The 25,258-nt window shown below is 40.9% G+C and overlaps 1 pseudogene; it reads left to right on the top strand.

The window, feature by feature from the left end:
- The first annotated feature begins 11,497 nt into the window (after positions 1 to 11,497).
- LOC100342238 (peptidyl-prolyl cis-trans isomerase A pseudogene) lies at positions 11,498 to 12,011 on the top strand (annotated as a pseudogene).
- The last annotated feature ends 13,247 nt before the right edge of the window (positions 12,012 to 25,258 follow it).

The following is a 25,258-nucleotide window of genomic DNA, read 5'->3' as shown; positions in this document are numbered from 1 at the left end:
TTAATTATGCTTATTCTTGCTTTGAGTTCCATTTGCATGGAATATCTTATTGTATCCTTTCAAGACCATTGTTCAATGAACTTATAGCCTGACGTCACACTTAACCAAAATGAATTCCAGATGGATTAAATAGTTAAATGTGAATAACCCAACAAGAGAGCCCTAGGAAAACCCAATATGAATATAGTTACATAAAAGGCAAGGCCTTTAAAAACATTGCACCAGTGATAGACACTGTGGTTCAGTGGGTTAAGCTGCCACTTGAGATGGACACATCCCATAGGAGTACTTGGTTTGAGTCTCAGCTACTCCATGCTCCTGATTTGGCTTTTTGCTCTTGTGCCTAAGAGGCAGTGGATGATGGCCCAAGCACTTGGGTTCATGGTACCCATGTGGGAGATCCAGATAGAGTTCCTGGCTCCTGACTTTGTCCTTGTCTAGCTCTGGCTGTTGTGGGCATTTGGCAAGTGAACCAGTGGATGGAAGATGTCTCTATGTGTCTCTTTCTGACTGTCTGCAACTCTGCCTTTCAAATAATAAACAAATCAATATTTAATAAAATGTGACACCAAAGAAAGAAGCCATAATGGAAAATATGCATTCAAATATACAAAAATCTATTTTTATATGTCGAATATATAGGAAAACAAGGACATATATAGACAATTTATACTGTATGACAAAAGGCCAACACATAAAGAATTTGTACAAATCAGTAAAGAAAAAAGGTAAATATTCCAGTAGAAAAAATGGACAAGAGAAGGATAGGCAATTTACAAAGAAACATACAAATAGCCAATGAAAAACTGTTGGTGTTGTGGTATACTTGGTAAAGCTGCTGCCTATGAAGCTGTCATCCCATATGGGTGCCTATTCAAGTCCTGGCTGCTCCATTTCCAATCCAGCTCCTTGCTAATGGCCTGGGAAAAGCTGCAAAAGATGGCCCAAGTACTTGGGCCCCTGAAAGCTACATGGGAGAGCCAGATGAAGCTCCTGATTCCTGGCTTTGGCCTGGCCCAGCCCTGGTTGTTACAGGCCATCTGGGGTGTGAAGCAATGAATGGAAGACCTCTCTCCATCTTTCTCTCTAACTCTGACTTTCAAATAAATCCTTTTTTAAAGTCTAGATTCCTGTATTTTAATATTGTAGAGTGGATTTTTAAAAGATTTGTTTATTTTAAAGGTAGAGTTACAGAGAGAAAGAAGGAGGGAGGGAGGGAGGGAGGGAGGGAGATAGATTGAGAGAGAGAGAGAGATCTTCCATCTGCTGGCTCACTCCCCAAATGGCTGCAACTACTAGGGCTGTGTCAGGCTGAAGCAGGAGCCATGAGCTTCTAGGTGTCCCACGTGGGTGCAGGGGCGCCAGGGACTTGGGTCATCTTCTACTTCTTTCCCAGGCCATAGCAGAGAGCTGGATTGGAAATGGAGCAGCCAGGACTTGAACCAGCACCCATATGGGATGCCAGCACTGTAGGCCACCACTTAACCCACTGTGCTGCAGTGCAGGCACTGATAAATAAACCTTTAAAAAGAAAAAAAAGAAAAAAATGAAAGCAGTTCAAACTCACTGGTAATAAATGAAATTTACACAATAATGTCATTTAAAATTTTGTCTATTTTTTGTTTTTGCTTATCATTGATGAAGAATAAAAGTAATAATAATTCCCAATGTTGACCTGAGCTTGAGGAAATATATACTTTCAAATATGGTTTTTGGGAGAATATATTGGTATTATCATTCTGGAGGCTAATTTGCTAATAAGCTTCAAAAGTTGCTGAGTCATCAAAATAGCAGAAACTGATACCAAGGAATAACTAGGTATGTCATGTATAAGGAAATTCCCATATTATTTCACAATATGGAAAATATAGAAGCTATCTGAATACCTTAAAAATGTGGACTCAGCTAATTATGATGCATCCATAGATAAATCACGCTGTATCCATATATTGGATTATTCTTTGGCTATCATAAAAATGTTATAAAAGAATGACATGGGAAAATGTCCATGATGTATCCTTAAATGCAAAAAAGCAGGCAACGAATCAGTGTGTGTTGAGTAATAACATTTTCTTACTCATAGAAAGATAGGAAGTAAATAAACATATTAATGACGGTTATTTCTGGGTGGTGAGGTTGTAGACGATTTTAGTATTTTTCTTGTTTTAGATTTTCATTTTGAATTTGTTTACTATTAAGGAAGCATTATTTAGAGCAAAATTACTATTAAAAGGTGAATTCTTTTGGTGTGTTCTTTTGTCTATAAAGGCAACTGAGTGAGGGCAAGCAGTCTGTGTTCATCAGTAGTCTTGGGCTGGGTCTGGCCTGTAGCTTATTATTCCTGTGCTAAATTTCTATAAGCAATAGCAGGAGCCAGATTGTTCGTTTAAGTGGGAAAATTGCTGGGAAAGTCGCCTTACTCCATTTTGCAGCATACAGAAAAGTGGTTTCCCTGACACTTGTTTTCAACCTCCAGTGGCCACTGAATGTCACTGTGGTTCCAAGGAAATACAATGAAAATAACACTTCTTTGGTCTTGGCAATGAATGCGGAGACTGGCGCAAGAAAAAATAAATAGGCAAATCAACTCCAGAATTCTCTATGGGCCCTGCGCAATGCCTACAGCCTTCTGTTTCTACTAACAATACATTCGGGCTGATAAATGAGCAATGGAAGTGTTTGAGTCAACACTTCTCAGCCTCCAAGACTTTCTAAGCCTTATGTAATAAGAACCAAAAGCCCCAGGATATGATCTTGATTCTGCGAGACCCTGGTCAGATTCCTTCAAGGGACAGATGGGGAAACTGAGCTCAGAGTCAGAGGACAGCCTCATAGGGCAGAAAGGGCTAATGGGAAAGCTAAGCACATGCTCAGGACACCAGCGAAGCAAGGGCACTAACTACTGATGCCTTCCTTGTAGGCAGAGGCCGTGTAGGATTCATTTCCACATTGCTGCTGTGGAATACAGGATCTGGCACACACCAAGTGTGCAGAAGAAGTTGCAATGGCTTCCCGACTACTTCCTCTTCTGTCTTGATTAGGTGCCCCATCTTTTTTGGTGCTATAGTACTTGTGTTTACTTTTTTTTTTTTTGTTTTTGACAGGCAGAGTGGACAGTGAGAGAGAGAGAGAGTTAAAGGTCTTCCTTTTCCGTTGGTTCACACCCCAGTGGCCTCTGTGGCCAGCGTGCTGCGGCCGGTGCACCGCGCTGATCCGAAGCCAGGAGCCAGGTTCTTCTCCTGGTCTCCCACGCGGGTGCAGGGCCCAAGCACTTGGGCCATCCTCCACTGCACGCCCGGGCCACAGCAGGGATCTGGACAGGAAAAGGAGCAACCGGGACAGAATCTGGCGCCCCGACCGGGACTAGAACCCCGGGTGCCGGCGCCGCAGGCGGAGGATTAGCCTATTGAGCCGCAGCGCCGGTCCTTGTGTTTACTTTTATCATAACATTATGGCAGAGACTTACAACAATCCATTTACATGTTAGTTATGTACTTGAGTCTAGGGACTGTGTCTTGACATTTCTCAGCTCTTAGTGCAAAAGAGAAACAAGCTTTCCATAATTCTTCCAAGCTCTCCCCATCCACCATCCACCACCCAAACAACTGTAGGAACCAGAAGAACCTTTTTATTTTGTCGTTTGGTAAAATGGGCTGAGTTACAAGTTTGAAGAAGCTAGGGTTGAGGTAGGGGCAGTATGAGAGGGCCAGGAGTAGGGGCTGTTTGTGAGGTTTGCGGTGGGCAAAGGAAAAAATACCCCATTAGTGGGATGACTAGAGAGAAAGAGACTGAGAATAGGAGATACGTCTAGAGGAGTGATTGATGAAGTTGTGTGTGGTGTAAATGTTTTCGCCAATTTCCCCTGTGCAATCGTCAGTATAATCTTCAGTGCTTTTTCAATAGACTTCCTTTTTGGGGTGGTGGATGAAGAGATATCAAAGTTAATGGGCAAAAACAGATACTGCCCGTGAGGGTAGCTAGTGTGTGGCTTGCAGTAAGCTTGTGTACATGTCTCTCAGTCTCATGCTGTTTCCTGGAAATCAAATTTGTCTTTATTTATATAGGGCTGCCATAATATCTATTCTTGTATCTGAAACCTCAGAGATCTTTTTTTTTTCTCTTTTTTTTTAACTTTTATTTAATGCATATAAATTTCCAAAGTACGACTTATGGATTACAATGGCTTCCCCCCCATACCGTCCCTCCCACCCACAACCCTCCCCTTTCCCACTCCCTCTCCCCTTCCATTCACATCAAGATTCATTTTCGATTATCTTAATATACAGAAGATCAGCTTAGTATACATTAAGTATGGATTTCAACAGTTTGCTCCCACACAGAAACATAAAGTGAAAAATAATAGATGATTTTTTTAAATGATGATGAAATCAGAGCAGACCTATTGTCATGTTTAATCCCAGTGAGAGTCAAGTTGGGAATTGATAATTTCTTTTTTTTTTTTTTTTACAGAGGATCGGTTTAGTATGCATTAAGTAAGGATTTCAACAGTTTGCACCCCCATAGAAACACAAAGTGAAATATATTGTTTGAGTACTCGTTATAGCATTAAATCTCAATGCACAGCACATTAAGGATAGAGATCCTACATGAGGAGTAAGTGCACAGTGACTCCTGTTGTTGACTTTACCAATTGACACTCCTGTCTATGGCATCAGTAATCTCCCTATGCTCCAGTCATGAGTTTCCAAGGCTATGGAAGCCCTCAACCTCAGAGATCTTTGTGCAAAGTCACCCTGAAGTGTACATACAGAGAGTGGCTACCTCTGTGATGCTGACCTCTCTTTAACTGACTACTTTCAATTACTCATTAGTCACACTTTTTGGAGCAAAGGAGGAGGACAAATAGACACAGAGAGATTTATCCTGGCCTAGGAATCCTATTGCTTCTGTCATGGATGCTTCCTGGCTTGTTCTCTAGCTCTTTCTGTTTCCTTTCTAGACCATCCTCACCCTGTGCTGTGTCCAATCGCCTCAGTGTCTTGCTGCCTCTTATGTCTCTAGGCCATATCTTTTCCTGAGCTTTGGACTTACATAGTCACAATCCTATTTGACATCTGTATTTGGGTATTTAATAGGAATCTAAAATTTAACATGTCTAAAACTCAAACTCCTGAGCCTCCTTGCAAACTTGATCCTCCTACAATCTTCTGTATTTCAGTTAATGAGTGATTTCATCCTTCGAATTGCTCAGGCCTAGGACCTTCTAGACATCCTCAACCCCTCTCTTTCTCTTACAGCCTTCATGCAACTCATCAGAAAACCCTTTTGCTATACTTCAAAATATACCCAGCATCTGATCTCTGCTTACTGCCTCTAGTCCAAGCCATCATCTCTTTTACTGGGACTGTTTCAATAGTCTTCTAAATGTTCTTCCTGCTCCTACTCTTATATTGTCTATTTTCAATATGGCAGCCAGATGGCCCTTAAAAACTTAAATCAGATAATATCAGTACTCTGATTGAATTTTCCAACAGGTTTTCATTTCTCTTAGAGTAAAAGCCATCATCCTTATGGAGATCTGTGAGCCTCCATGACCTTACCGACTTCATCTCCTATCACTCTTGCCTATTATTGATCACTGAACTCTAGTCCCAGCAACTTCTTTGCTTCTCCTCAAATATGCTAGGTACTCTCTTACCTCAGTGCCTTTGCACTTAATATTCCCACTTCCTGCAATGACATCCTCTTAGCTAACTGCAAAGCTCATTCATCGTTTGAAGATCTCTGCTCAAGTGATGATCACAACAGCTTTCATGCATGTTGGTTTTTTTTTTTTTTTGAGAAGGCTATGCTTTGAACAAGATTTGGCTCCCTGACTCATGCAGATGTTTAAACCCCAAATCATAGGTACCAAAGAGGATGGAGGCTTACCCCACACATTCCACCAGCCACCATTGTCATTAGATTTCAGACCAGTGGGGCCACTTCATCCTGGACTATGAACCTCTAAAACATGAGCCAAAATAGACCTTCTTCTTTCCTAAGCAGCTTGCTTAGGTGTTTAGTTGTAAAAATAAAAAGCTGACTAATTTGGGGCAGGTGCTCTCAGGAAGCAAGAGTGGTGGACAAGGGAATGGAAACAGGGAAGGAGGGAGAGTCCACATAAGCATGAGCTATGGAGTCGACCACAGCTGTGGGCAACTGTTTCCTCAGTGCTACTGGATGTCTGAGACGCTTTATGGCATGTGCATTAACACCATTTGCTGGAAATTATAAAGGGGAAAGCATTTGGCCATCAACTCCTCATTTCCTGTACAGTATCTAGTGCAAAATAAAAATGTAGGACCCAGTGCAAAATAAAAATGCAGTTTGCCTTGTTTAAAAAATATTGTGAATTTGAAGATGGCAGTATCAGGCAGTATCAGGCCCTTGGGGCAAGGACCAAGAGCCTTAGTGGACATCTCCAGCAAGAAAGGGTCACACCGAGCTTATGTGAAGCTGGTTGGAGCCTGTATGGAACTAGGCACCACAGCTGTGGTTGGGTTAAAGGGTAAATCCAAGAGGATTTGAAATTTTTGCACAAGAGGATTCCAATAAACTTTGTCACTCTCTATGCCTTTCTTCACATTAGTTTTCTTTATAGTACTTGTTTATTAGGTCCTTGCCCTATTTCCTCCACTCAAGTATAAACTCTGTGGAAACAGGGATTTTGTTTTATTTTCGTTTATGTTCACAGCACTTAGAACCATGCCTTGAGCATAGCAGGTGCTCGCTCAGTTTCTGTTGAAGGAATGGATGTATGAGAGCCAGGGCACAGTGGTTAAGATCCTGGGCTTTCAAGCCAGATGCCTTGGCTTGAATGATCCATGCCAATGTGTAAGGGGCTGCTAATATGTGCCAATGCCCCTCTTCTTTTGCCTCTGGCATACTTGAACAGGGAGCTGGTTTAAAGTGAACATCAATAATATTTCCAGCTTTGCAGATGAGCACGCTTCAAGGGAACAAGGCATCTCCTAATTCGTCTAGAGGAGAATGCTGGACAAGCCTCAGTGATTGTGGTATGAACACAGGCTACTCTATGCCTGCATGGGTATGAGACTTCTGCCTCTTCTAATGGCTTCCTGCGTACTAGGAACACAGACACAAAGATTCCAGAGTATAGGAAGAAGAGGTTCCAGGCCAGTAGGTTGGCCTCTCTGAATACCAGAGCAGCCTCAGAAATTCCCAAGTGGTTGATAGTGTTATACTCAAAATTTTGGCTTTGGAAGACGAATGGCTATTTGTAATAAATTTAGTGAATGAGGGGTACACACCAAGTATCAATTGTTGCTTGTTGGTGTTCTGATTGTTGCTGGGACCACAAGTTGGCTTGGTCATGCGGGTCTCAGAATGTAAACACAAAGGAGTCACTGTGCACTTACTCCCATGTAGGATCTCTGTCCTTCATGTGTTGTACTATGTGAATTAACAGCATAACTAGTACTCAAACTGTACTTTATACTTTGTGTTTCTGTGTGGGTGCAAACTGTGGAAGTCTTTACTTAGTATATACTAAATTGATCTTCTTCTGTGTATAAAGATAATTGAAAATGAATCTTGATGTGAATGGAATGGGAGAGGGAGTGGGAGATGGGAGGGTTGCGGGTGGGAGGGAGGTTATGGGGGAAAAAACCGCTATAATTCAAAAGTTGTACTTTGGAAATTTAAATTTATTAAATGAAAGTTTAAAAAACCCATGCACAGCTTTTACATAATAAATGTAATACATGTTGTATTATGTTTTCATTATTGTAAAGTTATCATAAGATTATTAGAAAAAGTGGCTATTTTAACTTTTTAAATATTGTTTCACTGATGTTGGCTTCCCATTCCTTCAGAGACAATGTATTCAAATCTCAAAATCACAGAACAGAAAGGTCCTAGATACAAATAATCAGGGATAATAGCCCTTGTCTTGACTGTTGAGGAACATTTTTTTTTTTCAAACAATTTGTTGAACTCTTTACTTAGTATAAAGTTAATCTTCTGCATATAAAGTTAATTGAAAATAGATCTTAGTAAAATATAAGACTGGAAATAAGAGAGAGAGGAGGAAGAGAGGTGGAAGTGTGGGTGGGAAGGTGGGTGCAGCGGGAAGAATCACTGTATTCCCAAACTTGTATTTATGAAATGCATGGAGTTTGTATTCCTTAAATAAAATGTTTCTTTGGAAAACAAGCAAACAAGCAAAACAAACAAACAAACAAAAAAACCCACAAAGGTAATGTGTCTTGGTCATTTGGATGTGGGCCCATACCTACTGAAAACAGGGTGAAGGGGTAGACAGATGGACAAGAGTGAAAAGACAGGAACTCTAGTCGAGAATTGTCAACATGGTAGTAAATCTTTCTGATCTAAGACAGGATACAAAGAAAGGATGCTGGTTTCTGTTTAATATACCAATCATATTTTCATGACAGGCTGGAATTTGGTGGGAGAGAGGTGGGGGGAAGAGGAGGAATGTTGTAGAGGACTTAAGGTCAGAACTTCTGAGGCTTTACAAAATATGATGCTCTGGTCAGATCAGAGGAGGATACTACAAATCTCTATTCCTTCATAGCGCCCCCTTTCTCTGTTCCAGAGGAGCTGGGAAAAGGTGCAAGCACTACCCATCACAATCTGTGCCCACATGGGATCTTGGCATTAACATATTTGGAGAAGAACAGTGCAGTTATTCATCATTTTTCTTGTCTGTGTTTCTCATGCTCACCTTCCTTTCTCTAGTTCGTGGCTTTGGTTGGGTAAAGGGTGTCAACTAGCAGAATTACGTGCCAGGGTCGGTGCTATGGTACAGCTAGTTAAGTAACTGCCTGTGATGCTGGCATACTATATGAGTACTGGTTTGAGACTTGGCTGCTCCACTTCCAATACAGCTCTCTGCTAATGCTCCTTGGAAAGCAGCTGATGATGACCTAAGTTCTTGGGCCCCTGCACCCACATAGGAGACTAGCTTGTAGCTCTGTGTTCTGGGCCCTGGCTTAGGCCTGCCATTGTAGCCATTTAGGGGAGTGAACCAGCAGATCTCTTTCACTCTCTCTCTCATTCTCTTGTGTGTGTGTGTGTGTGTGTGTGTGTGTGAGTTTCCCTCTCTCCTTGTAACTCTGTCTTTCAAATAAATAAAACTTTTTTAAAAATTGCATGCCATCGTAGAACTTTTGCTGCAACAGCTCTTCCTCCCAGTGAATGTATTGAGTATGCAAACAGCTAAGTAGGATGGTCTCCAATTTCCATATGTGCCAAAGACTGCCAGCTAATTACAGAAACATGTTCTTTGGGGTGCACATTGTGGCATAGAAGGTAAAGCTGCCTCCTGTGATGTTGGCATCCCAAATGGGTACCAGGTAATGTCCTGGCTGCTCCACTTCTGATCCAGCTTCTTGCTAATGGCCTGGGAAAAGCAGCAGAAGATGGCTCAAGTGTTTAGGCTCCTGCCACCCACAAGGGAGGCCCGGAAGAAGCTCCTGGCTCCTAGCTTCAGCCTGGTCCAGCACTGGCCATTGCAGCCAATTAGGGATTGAACAAATTGATGATCTCTCTCTCTCTCTCTCTCTCTCTTTCTCGGTCTCTCCTTCTCTCTCTGTGACTGTCAACATGTTCTTATTTTCTGCCTAGGAAAATGTTTGACTGGTACTGATACCTACAATCATGCCTTATGTAGTAGATTTAGCTTTTTGACTCAGTTCATTCCAGGAAAATGTGAATGGAAGTGATGTGTGCCATTTCCAGGCCTTAAGAGAGTTAATAAGACTTCTTCACCTTTCAACCCATGATAATCTAACTTTGATCAAGAAGATGATAAGAACAAACTAAAAAGGATGCACAAGAGATCTGAACAGATATTTCTCAAAAGAAGACATGCAAATGGAGAACAGATATATGGAAAAAATATTCAACATCACTAATCATTAGGGACATGCAAATTAAAACCACAAGGAAATGCCATCTCACACCTGTCAGACTGGCAGTTGTCAAAAAGACAAAAGAGAACATATGTTGGTGAGGATATGGAGAAAAGGGAACTTTGAACACCGTTTGTGGGAATGTCAATTAGTACAGACAATGCGGAGAACAGTATAGAGATTCCTTAAAGAAATTAAAAATAGAACTACCATCTTTGAGGCTGGCAGAGTGAGATGGCAGCTGAGTAAGATTCTCTGGTGATCATATTCCCACAGAGACACCAATTTGAACAGATTTTCGCACACCAAGTCACTCTCACAAGAACTACAGAAGCTAGGTGAGAGACCACAGTGCCTGGTTTTAGTACAGTAATGATAAAAGTGGAATTTAAGAAAGTAGGAAAGAAAGAGTTTTCCACACAGCACGAAGTGAGATGCCTCCTGCTTGGGTGATGGAGGGAGAATTGAATCACAGTGTCAGGCCCACTGCAGCCAAAAACAAAACAAAACAAAACAAAATCAGAGTTGCACTGGGGCTGTGGGGCTACACCTGTAGACTGGGGATTTGGAACTTCCACGAACCTTGAGCTGCTTCTGAGAGAACTGGAGAAGGAGTTTAGGACTGTGCGTTGGAGCTCCGAGCTAGGCCTTCCATTTTGAGACTGAGCATCGGATAAAGTCCTAAAGCCTCTGTTGCTTGCAGAACCTCGAGACTTTCCTGGCATGAAATGGAGGCCTGGGCTCCAGTGGGGCGGACTCCAGTGTGAATCCCCAGTGGCTTTAGGCAGGCCTGGCATGCCTGGCGTGAATTCCCAGGACTTCATGTGGCCTGGTGGCTGTCAGCCAGGCTGGTGCCAGTCTGAGCAGCCAGGCTGTTTCCTCTGTCATCCTCCTCCAACCTTGGGCAGGCAGCAAGGAACCACAGGAGTATGTCTCCCAGTACTGGGCTGACAAAACCCAACACTGAGCATATCCTAACAGCTTTAGGCCAATACCCTTGATAAACTTAGATGCAAATATCTGTAACAAAATGCGAGCAAATGGAATCCAGCAGCACATTAAAAGGATTATTCATCATGATCAAGGAGGATTCATTCTAGGGATGCAAGAATGGTTCAACATATGCAAATCAATAAATGTGATATACCATTTCAAGACAATGAAGGGCAAAATCATATGATCAACTCAAGAGATGTAGAAAATGAATCTGATAAAACCCAACATCCATTTATGATTTACAAAACTCTTAACAAGTTAGGTATAGAAGAAGCATACCTCAACATAATAAAAGTCATATATAACAGGACAAAGCTAGCATTATACCGTATGTGGAAAACCTACAGGCTTTCTCTGTAAGATCTGGAACAAGACAAGAATGCTCACTTTTACCACTTATACTTGACATAGTACTGGAAGTCCTAGCCAGAGCAATTATGTGAAAAAAAAAAAAGAAATAAAGGGCATCCAAATTGGAAAGGAAGAAGCAGCCAAATTTTCACTGTTTGCAAATGACGTGATCTTAATGTAGAAAAACACAAAGACTCCACCAAAACATTGATTAGAATAAACAAATTCAGACTCTTATTTTTCTGGCAGATGCCATTGTCACCCAGAGCTGTCTGCTGTCAGCCATGGTCAACCCCACCAGATTCTTTGATGTAGCCATGGAAGGTGAGCCTTTAGGCCATGTCTCCTTCAAGCGATTTAAAGACAAAGTTCCAAAGACAGCAGAAAACTTTCATTCACTCGGAGCACAAGAGATAAAGGATTTGGTTATAAGGTTCCTGCTTTCACAGGATTATTCCAGGATTTATGACTTTACATGTCATAATGGCACTGGTGGCACGTTCATCTATGCAGAGAAATTTGGTTATGAGAACTTGATCCTGAAGTATACAGGCCCTGGCATTTTTCCATGGCAAATGCTGCACCCAATACAAATGGTTCCCTGTTCTCCATCTGTACTGCCGAGACTGAATGGTAGGATGGCAAGCATGTGGTCTTTGGCAGAGAGAAAGAGAGCATGAATATCATGCAAGCCATTGAGCACTTGGGCCTGAGAATGGCAAGATCAGCAAGAAGACTACCATTGCCAACTGTGGGCAACTCTAATTCATCTGATTGCTGATGCTTCTAGAGAGTATCCCTCAATCCCATCTCCTTATAATATCCTATAATTGTGCCATCACTCCAGTTCTTTGGATTCCATGTTTTCCTTAATCTTTCCTTCAAGTCAAGCTGGATTGCAGAGTTAAAGTTATGATCATGAAATAAAAAATGAGTAACAGTTGTCTGTCAAAAAATCCAGCAAAGCTGCAGGGTGAAAAAGTCAATGTACAGGGGCCAGCGCTGTGGCTCAGTAGGTTAAGGCCCTGGCCTGAAGAGCCGATATCCCATATGGGTGCTGGTTCAAGTCTCAGCTGCTCCACTTCCAATCCAGCCATCTTCTGTGGCCTGGGAAAGCAGTGGAGGGTGGCCCAAGTCTTTGGGCCCCTGCACCCACATGGAAGACCTGGAGGAGACTCCTGGTTTCTGGCTTAGGAGCAACGCAGTTCTGGCCATTGAGGCCAGCTAGGGAGTGAACCAGCAGGTGGAAGACCTCTCTCTCTGTGTCTCTACCTTTCTCTGTAACTCTTTCAAATAAATAAAATAATTTTTTTTAAAAAAGTCAATGTACAACATGGGAAGCGGGATACACAGCAGACTCATAGAATGGCAGATGTCCTAAACAGCACTCTGGCCTCAGAATCAGCTCTTAAGGCATTCATATCTGGCTGAAGAGCCCACAAGAGTATTTTAGGCATGGAAAGCCAAGACATTCTGGTAAAAAAAACACCTAAATGAAAGATCTCTGTGAGTGAGATCCCAGTAGAAAGAAGGGGCCAATAAAGAAGGAGGTACCTTTCTCTGAAGGGAGGAGAGAACTTCCACTTTGACTATGACCTTGTCTGAATAAGATTGGAGTCAGCAAACTCAAAAGGCTTCCATAGCCTTGGCAACTCATGACTAGAGCCTAGGGAGATTACTGACGCCATAAACAAGTGTCAAATTGTTAAGTCAACAACAGGAGTCACTGTGCACTTACTCCTCATGTGGGATATCTGTCCTTAATGTGTTGTCCAATGTGAATTAATACTATGACTAGTACTGAAACAGTATTTTACACTTTGTGTTTCTGTGTGGGTGCAAACTGATGAAATCTTTACTTAATATATACTAAATTGATCTTCTGTATATAAAGATAATTGAAAATGAATCTTGATGTGAATGAATGGGAGAGGGAGCAGGAGATGGGAGGGGTGCGAGTGGGAGGGAAGTAATGGGGGGAAGCCATTGTAATCCATAAACTGTACTTTGGAAATGTATATTTACTAAATAAAAGTTAAAAAAGTCAATGTACAATAATCAGTACACCAAAGGAATTTATCTGAGAAAGCAATCCCATTTCTAAGAGCTATAAAAATAATAAAATTCATAGGTATAAATTTAACCAAACATATAAAAGATCTCTATAGGGAAAATTATGAAACACTGAAGAAAGAAATTGAACAGGATGCAAAGTAATGGAAAGATACCCTGTGTATATGGATTGGAAGATTTAATATCATTAAAATGTTTACCCAAAGCTATTTACAGATTCAATGAAATTCCTATCAAAATACCGATGACATATTTCATAAAACTAGAACTACTAAGATTTGTATGGAACCACACAAGTCCCTGAATAACCAAAGGAACGTTGAACAAAAAGAACAGAGCAGGAGGCAATATACTACCTGACTTTAAAATTTATCACAGAACTACAGTAATTAAAATAGATGCAACTGCCATAAAAACAGATGCATGGACCATTGGAACCAATAGAAATCGAGAAGTAAACGCACACAGCTACAACTGACTGATCTTTGACAAATGTGATAAGAACATGCAATAGAAAAATGACAGTCTTTTCAATAAATGGTGCTGGAAAATTTGGATATCCACACTCAGAAGAATGAAGCTAGAACCATAGGTGCTGGCATTGGTGGTGTAGTGGGTAAAGCTTCTTCATGCAATGCTGTAGCCCATATGGGCACTGGTTTAAGTCCTGGATGTTCCACTTCTGATCCAGCTAATTGGCCTAGGAAAAGCAATGGAAGATGGCCCAGGTGCTTGGGCCCTTTGCCACCCAATGTGGGAGACTAGGAAGAAGGTCCTGGCTCCTGACTTTGGCCTGGCACAGCGCTGGCCATTGCAGCCATCTGGGGAGTGAAACAGCTGATGGAAAATCTCTCTCTCTGTCTCTCTCTCTGTGTAACTCTGACTTTAAAATAAATAATTAAGAAAAAAAGCTATACCCATATCTCTCACTATGTACAAAAAAATCAACTCAAAATGGATGACACTTAAATGTAAGAACTGTCTTTGAGGGGCCTGTACTGTGGCACAGTGGGTTAAAGCCTCGATCTGCAGTGCCGACATCCCATATGGACGCTTTTTCAAAGGCCAGCTGCTCCACTTCTGATCCAGCTCCCTGATAATAAACCTGGGAAAGCAGCAGAGGATGGCTCAAGTTCTTGGGCCCCTGCATCCACTCGGGAGACCTAGAAGATGCTCCTGGCTCCTGGCTTGGGATCAGCTCAGCTCTGGTTGTTGCGGCCATTTAGGGAGAGAACCAAAGGATGGAAGATCTTTCTCTTTCTGTCTCTACCTCTCTGTAACTCTTTCAAATATATAAAATAAATATTTTTTTGACAGGCAGAGTGGACAGCGAGAGAGAGACAGAGAGAAAGGTCCTCCCTTGCTGTTGGTCCACCCTCCAATGGCCGCCGCGGCCTGCACACCGCGCTGACCCGATGGCAGGAGCCAGGTGCCCCTCCTGGTCTCCCATGGGGTGCAGGGCCCAAGCACATGGGCCATCCTCCACTGCACTCCCTGGCCACAGCAGAGAGCTGGCCTGGAAGAGGGGCAACCAGGACAGAATCCAGCGCCCCAACCAGAACTAGAACCCAGTGTGCCGGTGCCGCAAGGCGGAGGATTAGCCTAGTGAGCTGCGGCGCCGGCCTAAAATCAATATTTTAAAAAAAGAACAGACTTTGAAACTATTAGAAGAAAACACAAGAGAAATACTTCATGACACTGGAATTGAGAAGGATTCCAAAAGTACAGGTACAGGAAACAAAAGCAAAAATAGACGAATGAGATTTCATCAAACTGAAGAGGTTCTGCCTAGCAAAGGAAACAATCAACAGAGGGATCCCTATGTAATTGGGAGAAAATATTTTAATGTGATACATCTCACAAGAGTCTGTGGTTCACAGATACAATACAATACTACTCAACCATAAAAACGTGTGAAATCTTGTCACTTGCAACACCATGAATGGAACTGGAGGTCATTATGTTAAGTGAAATAAGCCAAGCACAGAAAGACAAGTATCACATGATCTCACTCATATGTGGCATCAAAAAAATAAAAGGTGATCTCATAGGAGGTGAAAGTATAAGGTGGCTACCAGAAGCTGGAACAGAAACAGTGGAGAGAGGGATGGGTAAAGGTTGCATAGCAGGTACTAACTGATAGATAGATGGATGTAAGGTGTTCTTGGTTTCTATTGCACAGTAGGGTGACTACAGATAATGTTAATGTGCTGTACATTTCTCTATAAAAAGAACTAGAAGATGGGATCTTGGATGTTTTCACCATAAAGAAATGCTAAATGTTTGAGGAGATGATATATTTACCTTTATTGGACATTACAAAATATATACAAATAGACCTAACAGATATCTACAGAACTTTCCATCCTGCAGTTGCAGAATACACATTCTTCTCACCAGTGCATGGAACCTTCTCTAGGATTGACTACATGCTAGGCCATAAAGCAAGTATCAGCAAATTTAAAAAAATCAAAATCATACCATGTATCTTCTTGGACCACAATGCAATGAAGCTGGAAATCAACAACTCAAAAATCTCTACATCATATGCAAACACATGGAGAATGAACAACATGTTCCTGAATGAACAGTGGGTCATAGAAGAAATCAAAAGAGAAATCAAAAAATTTCTGGAAACAAATGAAGATGACAATACAACATACCAAAATTTGTGGGATATGGCAAATGCAATGTTAAGAGGAAAGTTTATAGCAATTGGTGCCTACATCAAGAAACTGGAAAGCCACCAAATAAATGAACTATCTATTCACCTCAAGGATCTAGAAAAACAACAGCAAACCAAACCCAAAATCAGTAGAAGGAAAGAAATAATTAAAATTAGAAAAGAAATCAACAACAAAATTGAAATGAAAAAAAAATACAAAAGATCAGTAAAATGAAGATCTGTTTTTTTTTTTAAATAAACAAAGTTGACACACCATTGGCCCAACTAATCAAAAAAAGGAGAGAGAAGACCCAAATCAAAATTAGAGATGAAAAAGGAAATGTAGCAACAGACACCTCAGAAATAAAAAGAATCATCAGAAATTACTACAAAGAGCTGTATGCCAACAAACTGGGAAACAGAAGAAATTGATAGATTCCTAGACACATACAAACTTACCTAAACTGAGCCATGAAGACATAGAACCTAAACAGACCCATAACCAAGACAGAAATTAATCAGTAGTAAAGACCCTTCCAACAACAACAAAAAAACCCAGGACCAGATGGCTTCACTGCTGAATTCTACCAGACATTTAAAGAATTAACTCAAATTCTTCTCAAGTTATTCAAAACTATTGAAAGGGAGGGAATCCTCCCAAGTTCTTTCTATGAAGTCAGCATCACCTTAATTCCTAAATCCAGAAAAGATACAACAGAAGAAGGGAACAGAAGAAGAATTTCCCTCATGAACATAGACGCAAACATCCTCAACAAGATTCTGGTCAATTGAATCCAACAACACATCAGAAAGATCACTCACCCGGACCAAGAGGGATTTATCCCTGATGTGCAGGGATGGTTCAACATTTGCAAATCAATCAATGTGATACATCACATTAACAAATTGGAGAACAATAACCATATGATTATCTCAATAGATGCAGAGAAAGCATTGGACAAAATACAACACCCTTTTATGATGAAAACTCTAAGCAAATTGGGTCTAGAAGGAATGTTCTTCAGCACAATGAAGGCAATTTATGACAAACCCATGGCCAGTGTCCTATGGAATTTGGGAACAGTTGGAAGCATTCCCACTGAGATCTAGAACCAGACAAAGATGCCCACTCTCACCATTGCTAGTCCTGGAAGTTCTAGCCAGAACCATCAGGCAAGAAAAAGAAATCAAAGGGATTCAAATTGGTAAAGATGAGGTCAAACTATCCCTATTTGCAGATGATATGATTCTATATATAGGGGACCCAAAAGACTCCACTAAGAGACTACTGGAACTCATAGGAGAGTTTGGTAAAATAGCAGGATATAACATCAACACACCAAAATGAACAGCCTTTGTATACACGGAGAATGCCACAGCTGAGAAAGAACTTCTAAGATCAATCACATTTACAATAGTTGCAAAATTCAAATACCTTGGAATAAATTTAACCAGGTATGCCAAGGATCTCTACAACGAGAATTAAAAAACTTTAAAAAAAGAAATATAAGGCACAAAAATTGGGAAAAAAACTTCCATATTCATGGATTGGAAGAATCAATATCATCAAAATGTCCGTTCTTCTGAAAATAATTTACAGATTCAATGCAATACCAATCAAAATACCAAAGACATTCTTCTCAGATCTAGAAAAAATGATGCTGAAATTCATTTGGAAACACAGAAGAACTTGACTAGCTAAAACAATCTTATACAACAACAACAACAACAAAAAAGCTGGGGGCATCACAATACCAGATTTCAAGACATACTACAAGACAGTTATAATCAAAACAGCTTGGTACTGGTACAAAAACAGATTGATAGACCAATGGAACAGAATATAAATGCCATATATCAATGCAAGCATCTACAATCAACTTATATTCGACCAAGGGGCTAAAACCATTTGCTGGAGCAAGGAAAGTCTCTTCAACAAATGGTGCTGAGAAAACTGGATTTCCACATGCAGAAGTATGAAGCAGGACCCCTACCTTACACTTTATAGAAAAATCAATTCAAAATGGATTAAGGACCTAAATCTATGACCTGATACCATCAAATTACTGGAGAGAATTGGAGAAACCCTGCAAGACATTGGCACAGGCAAAGAGTTCCTGCAAAAGACCCCAGAGGCAAAGGCAATAAAAGCCAGAATTAACAAATGGGATTACATCAAATTGAGAAGCTTCTGTACAGCAAAAGAAACAGGAAACTAAGGAGACAACTGACAGATTGGGAGAAATTATTTGCAAACTATGCAATTGATAAAGGATTAATAACCAGAATATATATAAAATGATCAAGAAACTCAACAACAACAAAATAAACAACCCAGTCAAAAAATGGGCTAAGGACTTAAACAGACCTTTCTCAAAAGAGGAAATACAAATGGCCAACAGATACATGAAAAATGCTCAGGATCACTAGAAATCAGGGAAATGCAAATCAAGACCATAATGAGGTTTCACCTCACCCCTGTTAGAATGGCTTTCATACAGAAATCAACAAACAACAAATGCTGGCGAGGATGTGGGGGGGAAAGGTACCCTAATCCACTGTTGGTGGGAATGTAAACTGGTAAAACTACTATGGAAGACAGTTTGGAGATAACTCAGAAATCTAATATAGTCCCACCATACGAACCAGCCATCTCACTCCTTGGAATTTACCTAAGGGAAATGAAATAAGCAAGTAAAAAATTATCTGCACCTCCATGTTTATTGCAGCTCAATTCACAATAGCTAAGACATGAATCAACCTAAATGCCCATCAATGGAAGACTGGATGGAGAAATTATGGGATATGTACTCTATGGGATACTACACAGTGATAAAAAAAAAAATCCGGTCATTTGCAACAAAATGAACGAATCTGGAAAACATTGTACTTAGTGAAATAAGCCAATCCCAAAGGGACAAATACCATATGTTCTCCCTGATCTGTGATAACAGAGAGCCTAAAAGGAAACCTGCAGAAGTGAAATAGACACTATGAGAAGCAATAACTTGAACAGCCCTTGTCTTGACTGTTGAGGAACAGTTTATTATTTTATTTTATTTTTTTACTTAACCCCATTGGTTGAACTCTTTACTGAACATAGAATTAATCATAGGTATATAAAGTCAATTGAAAATAGATCCCAGTAAAAAAATAAGAGTGGGAATAAGAGAGGAGGAGCTGTACAGTTCGGCACACATTCCCATGGAGTTACCCCTAAGAGTAAAGCTAAAAACTTGCCGTAGGACTCCAAATCCCATTAAGATGGGTGGTACTAATGCCATCTTACGTGCTAAAGTGATCATATTAAGTGTGTAATTGATCATATAGATAGGATTAAGTGTCAAATGGATCATGTAAATAAGACCAGTGTCTAGTAATAACAATTGATAGAATTAAAAAGGAGAAAATGTTCCAACATGGGAAACAGTCTACACAGCAGATTCATAGAATGACAAACGCCCTAAACAGCACCCTAACCTCATAATCAGCCCTTCAATCTGTAAGGCATTCGGATATGGCTGAAAAGCCCATGAGAGCATTTCAGGCGTGGAAAGCCAAGACATTGTGGCAAAAAATGTCTTACATGAAGGCTCTCTGTGAGTGAGAGCCCAGTGGAAAGAAGGGGCCATCAAAGAAGGAGGTACTTTTCTTTGAAGGGAGGAGATATCTTCCACTTTGCTTATGGCTCTGTCTAAATACTGACGAAGTTTGTGGATTCAAAAGACTTCCATAGCCTTTCCAGCTCACATCAAGAGCTTCAAGTGATCACTGACTGTCGCTCCCCCATTCGTGGAGGAACGACACAGGACCCTGCGCTGTTCTTTCGTCTGCTCGGCCCTCCCCAGGTTTGCTGCTGGTCCTTCCCTGGTTGGCTGCCGACCCCTCCACCTCCGTGGAGGGGCGGCACCCCCCCGCCGCTTTCCCTGCTTCCGCGGAGGAGCGGCACACCGCTGGCCGGCTCTCTCGGGGGCTGCTCAGGTGTTCCTTCAGATGTTCCCTGGTGCATGGTGTCTCTCCTCCTTTATAGTCCTCTTCCACCAATCCCAACTCTGTTACCCACACGCCGAGCACGCTGCTCTCCTCCAATCAGGAGCAGGATCAGCTCCTGCAGTTTATCAGTCAAGTTGGTGAGAGGCAGCTGCGTAGAAGTTTACTCCTCCCCAGCGCCATATTGTGGGAGAGCAGATGCATAGAATAAGTCTTAATTCCAGTAACTTAGTCTAGTCTCAGTTGCTCCCCACAACTGACATCATATATGAGTGTTAATTGTTAAATCAACAACAGGAGTCTCTGTGCACTTAGTCCCCATGTAGGATCTCTGTCCTTAATGAGTTGTACTATGAGAATTAACTGTAAAACTTGTTCTCAAACAGTACTTTATACTTGTGTGTGTGTGTGTGTGTGTGTGCAAATTATTGAAATCTTTACTTAGTATTGAGTTGGTCTTCTGAATATAAAGTTAATTAAAAATGAATCTTAATGAAGAATGGGATGGAAGAGAGAGTAGGAGGTGAGATGGGAGTGGGGGTGGGAGGGCAGGTGTAGGGGGAAGAACCACTATATTCCTAAAGCTGTACCTATGAAATTTGTATTCATTAAATAAAAGCTTTCTTAAAAAAGGTAATAAAAAAAGATGGCTGGCGCCGCGGCTCACTAGGCTAATCCTCCGCCTGCGGTGCCGGCACCCCAGGGTTCTAGTCCTGGTCGGGGCGCTGGATTCTGTCCTGGTTGCTCCTCATCCAGTCCAGCTCTCTGCTGTGGCCCAGGAAGGCAGTGGAGGATGGCCCAAGTGCTTGGGCCCTGCACCCGTGTGGGAGACCAGGAGGACGCACCTGGCTCCTGGCTTCAGATCAGCGTGGTGCGCCGGCCGCAGCACGCCGGCCACAGCGGCCATTGGGGGGTGAACCAACGGAAAAGGAAGACCTTTTTTTTTAACTTTTATTTAATGAATATAAATTTCCAAAGTACGACTTATGGATTACAATGGCTTCCCCCCCATATCGTCTCTCCCACCCGCATCCCTCCCCTTTCCCACTCCCTCTCCCCTTCCATTCACATGAGGATTCATTTTCAATTCTCTTTATATACAGAAGATCAGTTTAGCATACATTAAGTAAAGATTTCAACAGTTTGCTCCCACACAAACATAAAGTGAAAAATAATAGATGATTTTTTAAATGATGATGAAATCAGATCAGACCTATTGTCATGTTTAATCCCAGTGAGAGTCAAGTTGGGAATTGATAATTTCTTCTTTTTTTTTTTTTTACAGAAGATCAGTTTAGTATACATTAAGTAAAGATTTCAACAGTTTGCACCCCCATAGACACACAAAGCGAAATATACTGTTTGAGTACTCATTATAGCATTAAGTCTCAATGTACAGCACATTAAGGACAGAGATCCTATATGAGGAGTAAGTGCACAGTGACTCCTGTTGTTGACTTTACAAATTGACACTCCTGTTTATGGCATCAGTAATCTCCCTATGCACCAGTCATGAGTTTCCAAAGCTATGGAAGCCTTTTGAGTTCTCCGACTCTTATCTTGTTTAGACAAGGTCATAGTCAAAGTGGAGGTTCTCTCCTCCCTTCAGAGAAAGGTACCTCCTTCTTTGAAGACCTGTAAAGGAAGACCTTTTTCTCTGTCTCTCTCTCTCACTGTCCACTTTGCCTGTCAAAAAAAAAGGTAATAAAAAAGATTTTTAAAAAGGGCAATGCAGTATCAGGGAAAGGGCCTTTCTCATTGGTGAAACAATAGCCTTGGAATGAACATTTTCCTGAGAAGCACCATTAGCAGCAGCAAAATGTTCTCTCAAAAGACTGTATCTGTTTATTTAACAGAATTTATTGAGCACTTACTATGTGACAGGTAATAGATATTGGGAATCCAATTGTTAAGAGATAGTAATTCAGGGCCAGTGCTGTGGCATAGTGGGTGAAGCTGCCACCTGCAGTGCTGGCATACCATATGGGCGCCAGTTCGAGTCCCAGCTGCTCCACTTCTGATTCAGCTTTCTGTTAGGCCTGAGAAAGTCCTTGGGCCCCTGCACCCATGTGGGAGACCCAGAAGTTCCTGGCTCCTAGCTTCAGATCAGCTCAGCTCCAGTCCTTGTGGCCATCTGGGGAGTGAACCATCAGATGGAAGACCTCTCTCTCTCTCTCTCTCTCTCCCTCTGTCCTTGGCCTTTCAAATAAATAAAATAAACCTTTAGATAAAAGATATTAATTCAGCAAAGTTCTAAGATACAAAATCAACACACAATCAGCTGTGTTTCTATACACTGACAATGAGCAATCGTTGAAGGAAATTAAGACAACAGCGCCAGTTATAACATTGTCAAAAAGAATAGAATACTTAGGGATAAACTAAGGAGATGAAAGACTTGTACAGTGAAAACTACCAATTGTTCCTGAAATTTTAGATGCACAAATAAGTGGAAAGGCATCTCAATTTACAGAATGGAAGACTTGATGTTAAGATGTCAATACTACTCCGTGATCTACAAATTCAGTACAAACCCTGTCAAAACCCCAACAGTGTTTCTTTGCAGAAATAAAACAATTCAACCTAAAATTCTGGGGTATCTCATGAGGGCCTTGAATTAGTAAAACAATTTGGAAAATGAAGAACAAAGGTGAAGACCTCCCACTTTCTGATTTCAGTACTTACATTGTATTATGGTAAGGTTAATCAAAACAGTATGGGACTGGCATAAGGACACACATTTAGAACAATGGGATAGAATATAGAGCCCAGAAGGAAACCTTTGCATGTATGATCAAATTAGCTTTGATAATAGGGCTAAGGCCATGGCATGGGGGAAAAGACAATATTTTCAACAAATTGGTTTTAGAAAACTGGATATCCACAATTAAGGAATTGAACCACGCCTTGAAATGCTTTGGGGCCAATTCACAAAATGGTGATTGTTGCAAAACCAAACCATGACAGATGGCAAGTTGTTGTAAATCTACAAGGACTGATTGAATTGAACCTTGCTCCTGCTAGGTTTTCTATGGTTAATTCTGCTTTGTATGACTGGGTAGCATTTTCAATCCCCAAATGTCTTTGAAGTCATTTGACGTGATTTGAATATATCGTGTGTGTGTGCGCATGTGTGTGTGCATGTGTGTGTGTGTGCACGCGCGCGCGCGTGTGTGTGTGTCGTATAGCCGTGAGTGGTATGCTGGCAGATGTTTAGAACTCATCATGCAGGCTCTAGGATCCTGATTCACACCAGCTGCCAATTTCCATAGTGTAAATACTTCCACCTTAGTCAAATTGAAGCGGCCAATTTGCCATCACCGAATGTAGAATTAGGAGGACATATATATTATGAGCTTTCAAAAGCCCCTGCAAGCAGGCTCCAGTACACCAGTTGGTGTGGGGACTGGTGAAGAGAGAAGCAGAATAAGGTATGAGAGAGGGCAGATATAAAATGGAAAAGCAAAGGAACACTTTTTAAAAACTCTGAAGTATGAGCAAGGTCAGAGGTTTGGATAATTTTGAATTACCTAATTAGACTCCTGAAAACAACTTCCTGAGGTTGTTGTTAAACCTCAATGACAAATACCTTTAGTTTACTCTTCAGGAGATTTCTAAGCACCAAACTTGCATGTTAAAACAGGTGCTCACTTTGACGCAAATCAGAATAGTGGTTACCTCTCGGGTATAGGTAGGAAGCTTTCTGGGGTGCTGAAAACTTTCCATTTCTTGATCTGAATGGTGATTCCTTGTATGTTCATTTACATCTCAATAATAAATAAAGCATCAGGAGAAAAGGAAATCTTCATTTTGGACCTCCCCCCGTCTCTTAAATATTTCTTCTAGGTGTATATTAGATTAAAAATAATGGGAAGGAGGTGGGAGGCAGGGAAGGAATACAAATTATCTTATTAGGTGATGTACATACCAGTAACTGTACTATATATAAAATGTGTTTTTGCACAGTGTACATTTCACACAGTGCATTATTCATTACACACACGGTGATATTAGCTAGGAAATTGGGATCAGGTAAATAACACCAGGAAGTAATGACTGTTGGCATTACATGTAGTAATCTGTTTTCCTGGAACAAACTGCAAATGTATTCTGTTTTGAATTAATACAGTATCTTAAATTTTATCCATAAAAATGACTTATGAGATTGAATCCATTAGTTTAATGGAATATCACAATCATCATTCCAAACTTATTTATATTGCAATCAGTAGAATGGGATGTCTCTTCTGAAAAAGAAGATGAATGTGAATGCCAAAGATTTTCTCTTATTTAATTTTAATAATTGTAAATCATCATATGTGATACGTATTTTTCGTATTTGTGTCTGTAAGAAAATCTCACCAGAGAAAATAGAAGAGGGAAAAAACCCCTTTAAGACTTACAAACTGTTCCTCTCAGTTGGCTTTAGGGCTTTCAGCTTCTACCAGGAATGACAGCATTAAGTCTTGGCCTCTCATTAGGCCAGGAGTTATGGGCAAAGGAAGGTCTATGGTATCACACTCCATGTTTGAACCATTTCAGAGAAGCCTTGTTACTCACTGGAGTATTTGTCGAGGTTAGAGCTTCCAATCAGGGTCTTTGAAGATCTAGGAATGAATTCCTTTAGGAAAGAATGTTCACAAAAGGCTGGGTCGGATGTTGTCTACTGTGTCACCTCTGGGAACTTGCCAATTGGCAGGATTGAAATTTCACTTACAAGTTGTGTTTAACAAGTTTTTTTAGCTTCTCTGTGCCTCAGTTTCCTTATTTATAAGCGTACATACGTCATAGATTTGTTGTGCTAAATATATAAAGTGTTTCTCATACCAAGACATGATTGATTTTTATGATATCATCAAATCTCTTATATGACATTGTGAAGCAAGGTCTTAGTAAATTTAGAGGAAAACAAGTTCTGTAATGGACGTCATTTTCCTCCAGAGATGTATTAATGTACTTTCCTCTTTTACTTTTTCAGACACGTAAGCTTCTTTCTAGTTGACTCATGGTATCTGTCTGCCCAGACGTGGTGGGAGGAAGGTGGAATTAGGACTTGAATAGCAAGAATTTAAAGAGAAAAAAAAAGTGGTATTCCATTTCTGGCTTCCAAAATAGGATTCTCAAGTTCAAAACAAGAAAAGAGGCCTGAAAACCCGACTTTATTAACACGGAAAGAGATTTTCTAAATTCCTTTATCTTCTTTATCTTATAAAGAAGACCTGAATTGAGGTAATCACGGAATTTAACCTAAGGGCCCCTTAGGCCAGACAAAGTAGAGGGAGAG

Source organism: Oryctolagus cuniculus, chromosome X (assembly GCF_051225735.1).
Source record: "Oryctolagus cuniculus isolate XC-2025 breed Fujian yellow rabbit chromosome X, ASM5122573v1, whole genome shotgun sequence".
NCBI lineage: Eukaryota > Metazoa > Chordata > Mammalia > Lagomorpha > Leporidae > Oryctolagus > Oryctolagus cuniculus.
Note: the sequence above shows the minus strand (reverse complement) of the source record. Positions and strands in the feature narration are given on the sequence as shown.